The sequence below is a fragment of the Setaria italica genome, chromosome VIII (assembly GCF_000263155.2).
Source record: "Setaria italica strain Yugu1 chromosome VIII, Setaria_italica_v2.0, whole genome shotgun sequence".
Taxonomy (NCBI): Eukaryota; Viridiplantae; Streptophyta; class Magnoliopsida; order Poales; family Poaceae; genus Setaria; species Setaria italica.
This window is the reverse complement of record NC_028457.1, coordinates 35,414,318-35,421,804: the sequence shown is the minus strand read 5'-3', so window position 1 is coordinate 35,421,804 and position 7,487 is coordinate 35,414,318.

Sequence of the window (7,487 nt, the reverse complement as noted above, 5' to 3'; positions counted from 1 at the left end):
GTTGTTTAAAGCTTGAAATTCTATATGCAACTAAGTATCTACCAAATAAGAGTTGTAAAACTTTAAATCCTACAACTTTTATTAAAGGCACCTGGACTAATTCGAAGTGGAAGGGAGTCACAACAGCAACCCAGTGCCGACTATCCTAAAGGACCCCGAAAATCTCTCAAGTCCTGGAATTCGAGTTTTCATCCATCTTTGCAAGCTTTCATCTCCCGTTTTCCTATCTAAACTTGAGTCAGAGCCTTAATAGAAGTTGTAGTACCTCAAGAGTGTTCCAACTTTGTTACACTGACCCTGATCCAAATCGGACCGGAGCTTGTTCAAAATCCCGATCAAAGTGAGGTAAACCAGTCAACTCAGCCCGGCCGTTTAACCTGAATTTCTCACGCCACCCCCGCACCCCCAGGTGTCCCTGGGTGCAGTAGGGAAACACGATAGACGGGCCTCGCTCGGTCCGAAATCAACCTTTATGTATGTATAACTAAATTTGGATCATAACTCAACAACTCCACCTTGTGACAAATTCCTTCTTGTAGCATAAAACAAATCTTCACCCTGAAACAATTAAGAAAACACCTTCATCGCCAAATAGCCTCTTGGGCTAAACAGTAATACCAACTAAACTTAAGCAAAGCTCAAACTTAACAATAGGAACTGACTTTGTCATCATATCAGCATGATTATCATGAGTGCTTATCTTGCATACCTTCAGCTTACCTTGCGCAACAACATCGCGGACATAATGGTATTTGACATCAATATGCTTTGTTCTCTCATGGAACATCTGATCTTTAGTGAGGTATATAGTACTTTGACTGTCACAAAACAATTTAATGCAAGAATCATCTCCACAAAGCTCAGCAAATCTTTTAACCAAACTGATTCTTTACATACTTCTGCAATAGCCATGTATTCTGCTTCAATGGTAGACTGGGCAACAATGGGCTGTAATGTTGCTCTCCAACTCACGGCACAACCAGCAATACTGAATACATAACCTGTGAGGGATCACTACCTATCCAAATCAGCAGCAAATATGAATCCACGTAGCCAATAAGTCCCTCATCAGTCCTGCCAAACTTAAAGTGAGCATCTGTTGTGTCACGAAGGTACCTGAAAATCTATTGAACAGCCTTCCAATGTTCTTTACCAGGATTAGCCATGTATCTACTAACCAAACTCATAGCATATGATAAATCAGGACAAGAACAAACCATGGCATACATCGAAGAACCAACAACACTAGAATATGGAACTCTTGACATGTACTCAAAATCATCATCAGTACTAGCACTTTGTAAAGCTGATAATTTGAAATGAGGTGCAATAGGAGTGCTAACAGCCTTTGCATCATGCATGTTAAAATGATGAAGAACTTTCTTAATGTAACTTTGCTGACTAAGAGGTAACAAACTAGAATTTCAGTCTCTCGTAATCTCTATACCCAGCACTACTCAACTGTTGCTTCAACGTAGTGATTTCTTTCTTGGTCTTGGCAGCAATCAACATGTCATCAACATATAACAGCAAGTATATAGATGATCCATCAACAAATTTAAAGTACACACAGCTATCAAATTCAGACCTCTTAAAGTCATGTGACAATATAAAAGAATCAAACCTTTTATACCATTGACCAAGAGACTCTTTCAAACCATATAAGGACCTCTTTAATTTGCAAACATGATCCTCCTTACCAGGTACTATAAACCCTTCTAGCTGGTCCATGTATATCTCCTCCTCCAGCTCTCCATGTAGAAATGCAGTCTTTACATCTAACTGCTCAAGCTCAAGATCACACATAGCAACAATACCGAAAAATGTACGAATTGAACTATGCTTTACCACTGGAGAGAATACATCATTATAACCAACACCAGGAATCTGACTGAAGCCTTTTGCTACTAACCTTGCTTGAACCTAGGAGGCTCACAAGGATATAAACCCTCCTTTCTCTTGAAAATCAACTTGCAGCAGATGGTCTTCTTTTGTTTAGGCAAGCACAAAACATTCCATGTGTCATTTTTCTCGAGTGACTGCATCTCTTCATGCATAGCAGAAATCCACTTATCGCGGTCACCAGAACCAACAGCTTTAGTGTATGTCGCCGGCTCATGATTGTTCTTCACCTATTCAGCACAACGAAAAGCATAATGAATCATATCACATTCCTCAATTAAATATGGACGAGGTCCACAATTCCTCTTTGTTCTATGATCTGTAGTAGTCTAATTTAGCAGCTGCAAAACAGGAGGTAAGTGCTGAATAGTATCATGAACATCATTATCAACAATTTTAGTTTCCTGATCATCGACGTGCTCCACCTGCACGCTAACATGTTGCTGCTCCTCATCAGAACTAATTGGAGAAACATCTGCGGACAAGTTGTCATTAAATATAATAGACTCATTGAAAACAATGCTCCTACTCATGAAAGTCTTTTTAGTTTCAGGATTCCATAACTTATATCTTTTAACTCTAGAACCATAACCAAGAAATAGACACTTAATGGCTCTAGCTTCTAGTTTTCCATTATCAACATGAGCATAAGTAGTGCAATCGAAAACTCTCAATTGTGAATAATCAGTGGACGTACCAGACCATACCTCAATGGGAGTTTTCTTATTAAGTGGGATAGAACGCGACCTGTTGATCAAGTAGCAGGCGGTGTTAGCAGCCTCTACCCAAAAACACCTATTCATACGAGCATGGGACAACATGCAATGAGCCTTTGAGATGATGGTTCTGTACCCCACCATTCTGATGTGGAGTGTACGGGATAGTGTGGTGCCTAACAATGCCTTCCTTCCTGCAATAATCATTAAAAGCATCCGAGCAGAATTCACCACCATTGTCAATATGAAGTAATTTTAGCTTCTTCTCAGTTTGCCTTTCTACCATAACTTTCCAGTCTTTAAAAGCAGCAAAAGTATCATCTTTATTTTTTAGAAAGTAAGGCCACACTTTTTTAGAGTAATCATCAATAATGGTAAACATGTAACGAGCACCACCATAAGAGGGCTTACGAGACGTCCCCCACAAATTTGCATGAACATAATCAAGTGTACCTTTCTCGTATGAACGGAGGCACCGAATTTTACCCTCTTGTGTAAAAACACAGTGCTAACAAAACTTCATCTTATCCAAAGTGCAGCCATCCAGGATGTCTCTTTTGATCAATTCTGCCATATCAAGTTCACTCATGTGCCCAAGACACATATGACATAGATTAGTCTTGATTCATCATTAGAAATAGTAGCAGCAGTAACAGAATCATGTAAAGTACTTCCTCTAAGGACATATAACTTTGCAGAATTCATATCACCTATCATATGAACAAGAGAACCTTTTGATACCTTACTCCACCTGAACTGGAGTATTTGTACCCTTCGTCATCAAGTGTGCTGAGGAAGATGAGATTTATGGCCATCCCTGGCATGTCCCTCACATCTTTCAGCGTGCATATCAAGCCATCATGCATCTTGATCTGAATGGAGCCAATGCCCACGATCTCATGTGGGTTATCATCTCCCATATGCAGGACATCTCCATTCTACACAGTCTTGTAATAACTGAACCAATCTCTGTTAGGGCATATATGAAATGAGCATGCAGAATCAAGTATACATACCATTACCATCGGATTTATTTTTTAGTTGATACGTACCATTCCTTTTCTCCTTATTCTACAGCTTGCCTCTGGACTTCGAACGGCCTCTATTGTTCTGGCTCTTGTCTCGATTGTAGTAGTTGTTGTAGGTTTTCTGCTCATACCTACCTCTAACCTGCAATGCTTCGCCCTTGGAGGACGATCCCTCAGACTGAACCATACCTTTCATATTCTCCCTCATCTAGAGAGCTTCATATACTTTCGCAAGGGTTAGTTCATCACATCTTAATAGTATGGTGTCCCGGAAATTTGCAAACGAACTAGGCAGTGAGCATAACAGTAGAAGACCTAAATACTCATCTTCATATTTTACCTCCATCGACAATAGGTCGGCAACGATCTCCTTGAAGATCGATATGTGATTCAACACTGAACCACCCTCTTGTAGCTTGTGCGAGAAAAACATCATATTCATATGCATCTTACTAGTTAGATCCTTGGACATGCAGATCGATTCCAGCTTGAGCCAATGTTCTGCGACAGTTGTTTCCTGCAGCACTTCTTGCAGAATATCATTAGATAGATGAAGTTGAATCATAGACTGAGCCTTACGATCCTTTCGCTTCTCCTCAGCGGTCCAAGACTCCTTCTTCTTTCCGAAACCTTCCAACGCCTCATCAAGATCCGAAGATTGCACCAGAACCGACCGCATCTTGACTTGCCACAGTGAAAATCTTGTATTGTAATCTAGCAGCGGTAGATCAAACTTCATCGATGCCATCACGGAACCCTGATCTGAAAATAAGGCTCTGGTACCACTTGTTACAAGCGATAGGCAATAAAACAATGAAGCAAAGTAGATCAATCACAGGATACACAAGATTTTAACATGGAAAACTCTTCCAAGGAGGAAGAGAAAAAACCACAGGCGCCAGCCAACAAATCTTCACTATATCGGGTGAGGTTACAAACGATGGGGATTTACAACTGTTTCAACTTATCACGAATGGAGGCTTACAGGAAGTATATAAAGAGGTGAAACCCTAATGGGCGACGATACGTACCGCGGAGGGGGGTGGGGGGAGGGGCTCCCCCCCTCGCACCCCCCAGGAGTCCCCGAGTGCAGTAGGGAAACACGATGGATGGGCCTCGCTTCTCTCCATCCGAAGTAGGCCTTTATGTATGTATAACTGAATTTGGATCATAACTCAACACAACTACCATCCAATTTGTGTATTGATGCAAATGAGTTGTTTACGTGCCTTTATGTTTACGTGAATGAGCTATGTCATGTACGAAATATCTCCAAATCCCTTCTCTAGTTTAACAAATGTAAGTTTTACAAAATGTTAATGTTTTTGTAGAACTTGCATTTGTTGAAGTGGGGAAGGGTGGTGGTGGAGGGTTCTTGGATGAAAAATGCTCACTCTCGATTCTTGCATGCAACCTATTATAGTTGTCATAACATGTAACCGGTTTGTACCACAAACCGGCAACGAATAAGAGCATCGAACTGATGATCATAGGCATCTTACTCTCGGTTCACTTTCTAGTAGTGAAGGGGGTTTTCCGACTGGTATGATGCTCTCTCCTCTGGTAGTGTCCTGCCATCATACATTGAAGCACTCAATTTTTTCACATGATCGATCCAACGCTGAGAGTAATGATAGTGGTGGTGTGGTACACCTTCCATCTTCTAACACTATGCTAAATTAAGTCATGTTAATTCAGCCTACTAGACTCCACTACACTCTATCATGAAGAGCCTGTTTGGCATAGCTCCTGCCGACTCTGACTCCCTAACCGTAGCGTGTGCCGGAGCTGAAGCCAGGGGAGCCACTTTTTCTATGCTCCACCGGCTCCCCCTCTTCCCAAGTTCATTTTTGACCTCGATATGCGTTTTGGCTTCTCGCTGTAGTCCAGCACAGTAATGCTACAATAACATGTCAGAGGAGCCGGAGCTGCAAGGGCCAAAGAGGCCCTAACTTGCACGGTAGTAACAAACACATGAACACAACACCCACCTTTGGAACCGCATCATCCCTACCACTAGGCTAGTCAGAACTGTCAATCACACTTCTCCCCCATGCCTCTTTAGTTACCACCCCACCTAGCCTTGTCCTCTTATAGTCATAGGCTCATAGCTGCTATATTTGACCTAGCCACGTGTGGAATTTGGACGGCATAAGAATTTACAAAAGCATTGGAGAAGTGAATTATAAGGGACAAACTACTTTCGCATGGGAGTGAAAATAACATTTTCTACTGCCTTTGTTACTTTTACATGTGCTTGGAAATAACATTTTCTACTGTCAGCATCCATCCGCAGACCATCAGTGGCAATTAGGGATGGCAATGTGGAAATGAGTATCCAAATTATCTGAATCCATAACCGCTGAAATGATAAATATGGATATCCGTATTCGTATCCGAATTTAATGTGGTACTCAAAATGGATATATCCGAATTCGTTTTTCCTGATTTTCTCTATCCGATTCCACATTCGTATTCGACAGTATCGGACACTATCTGTATCTGACCATATGAAACTATTAGTTATCTCTATAGCTAATGATAAATAATGTTACTTTGAATATTAATAATGACAATATATCATTGAAACTATTCAAAATTTATCTTTATAACTAATAATTAATGATATTAATTTTATTTACTAATATTGTACCCATAAAACTATTTAAAATTCATCTATAATTTAGTGACCAATGTTATTAAATTTAATAATAAATATATGCAAATATTAAATTTAATTTTAAATACTCTAGTTTATCTATTTATTAATAAAAAATTTATACAATTTTTATTATTCATTGATAAATGTTTATATTTATTGAAATGTATATTTATTGAAATGTATATTTATCCATTTATTATCTATTTCAAATAATTATTAATTAATGTAACATTTTCATTAGTGATTTTTGTTTGCACTAGTTAGGTACTCCATACTTTAGTTTCTACTTGTAGAAAGATTTTGTAATTAAAAAACCATCAACAAACAAAATATGTAAATGTTATCTTCATACCGAGTAAATATCTGATGGATATTTGAATCTGAGACATTCATTTTGTATTCGTATTCAAGAACATCCGTATTTGTATTCGTATTCGGTCTAAAATATGGTAAAAAGTGCTACCTGGATCCGATTTCATGCGGATCCGATCCAAGTTCCATTCCTAGTGGCAATATAATCAAAGTATCCAACTAAATCTGTTGCTTAGGTAAGAGTGAAACCTGTCCACCTAAGTCATAGACTTACATGGGTAGAAAACGTGCCTTTTATTCCAGTTGGTAGGGAGTAAATTTCCTGAAAAACCATTTGGGATAAAGCAATCGAGACAAAAATGGGTCTTTAGTCTCGGGTCACTCAACTGGGACTAAGACCCACTTTTATCCAATCGGGACTAAAGGATTTTGCGGCAAAAAAATATTAGAAATTCCTGGGAAGCCCCCCACACGTCGCAAGCCACAAGTCACGCGAAATATGCACATGCGCGGAATGTGGGATTCGAACACATGACCTCAAACCTCGCGCATGTGGGGGGTGTGCGGTAGCTTCCTTGCCATCCAACCTACATAGCATATCTGACTATATACTATACAGGGGATGCAATCCTTCTGTATTAACTCATGGCGAACCATTTAGTCTCGGTTTGTGTTACTAACCAGGACTAAAACCCCCTTTAGTCCCAGTTGGTAACACAAACTGAGACTAAAGGGTCCGAGGGCTTTAGTCCCTTTTCAACCACCGTGGGGGACCCTTTTATCCTGGTTGGAAACACAAACCAGGATAAAAAGGCCCCCCTTTAATCCCAGTTGGTGTTACCAATCGGGACTAAAGGGTCGAGGGCC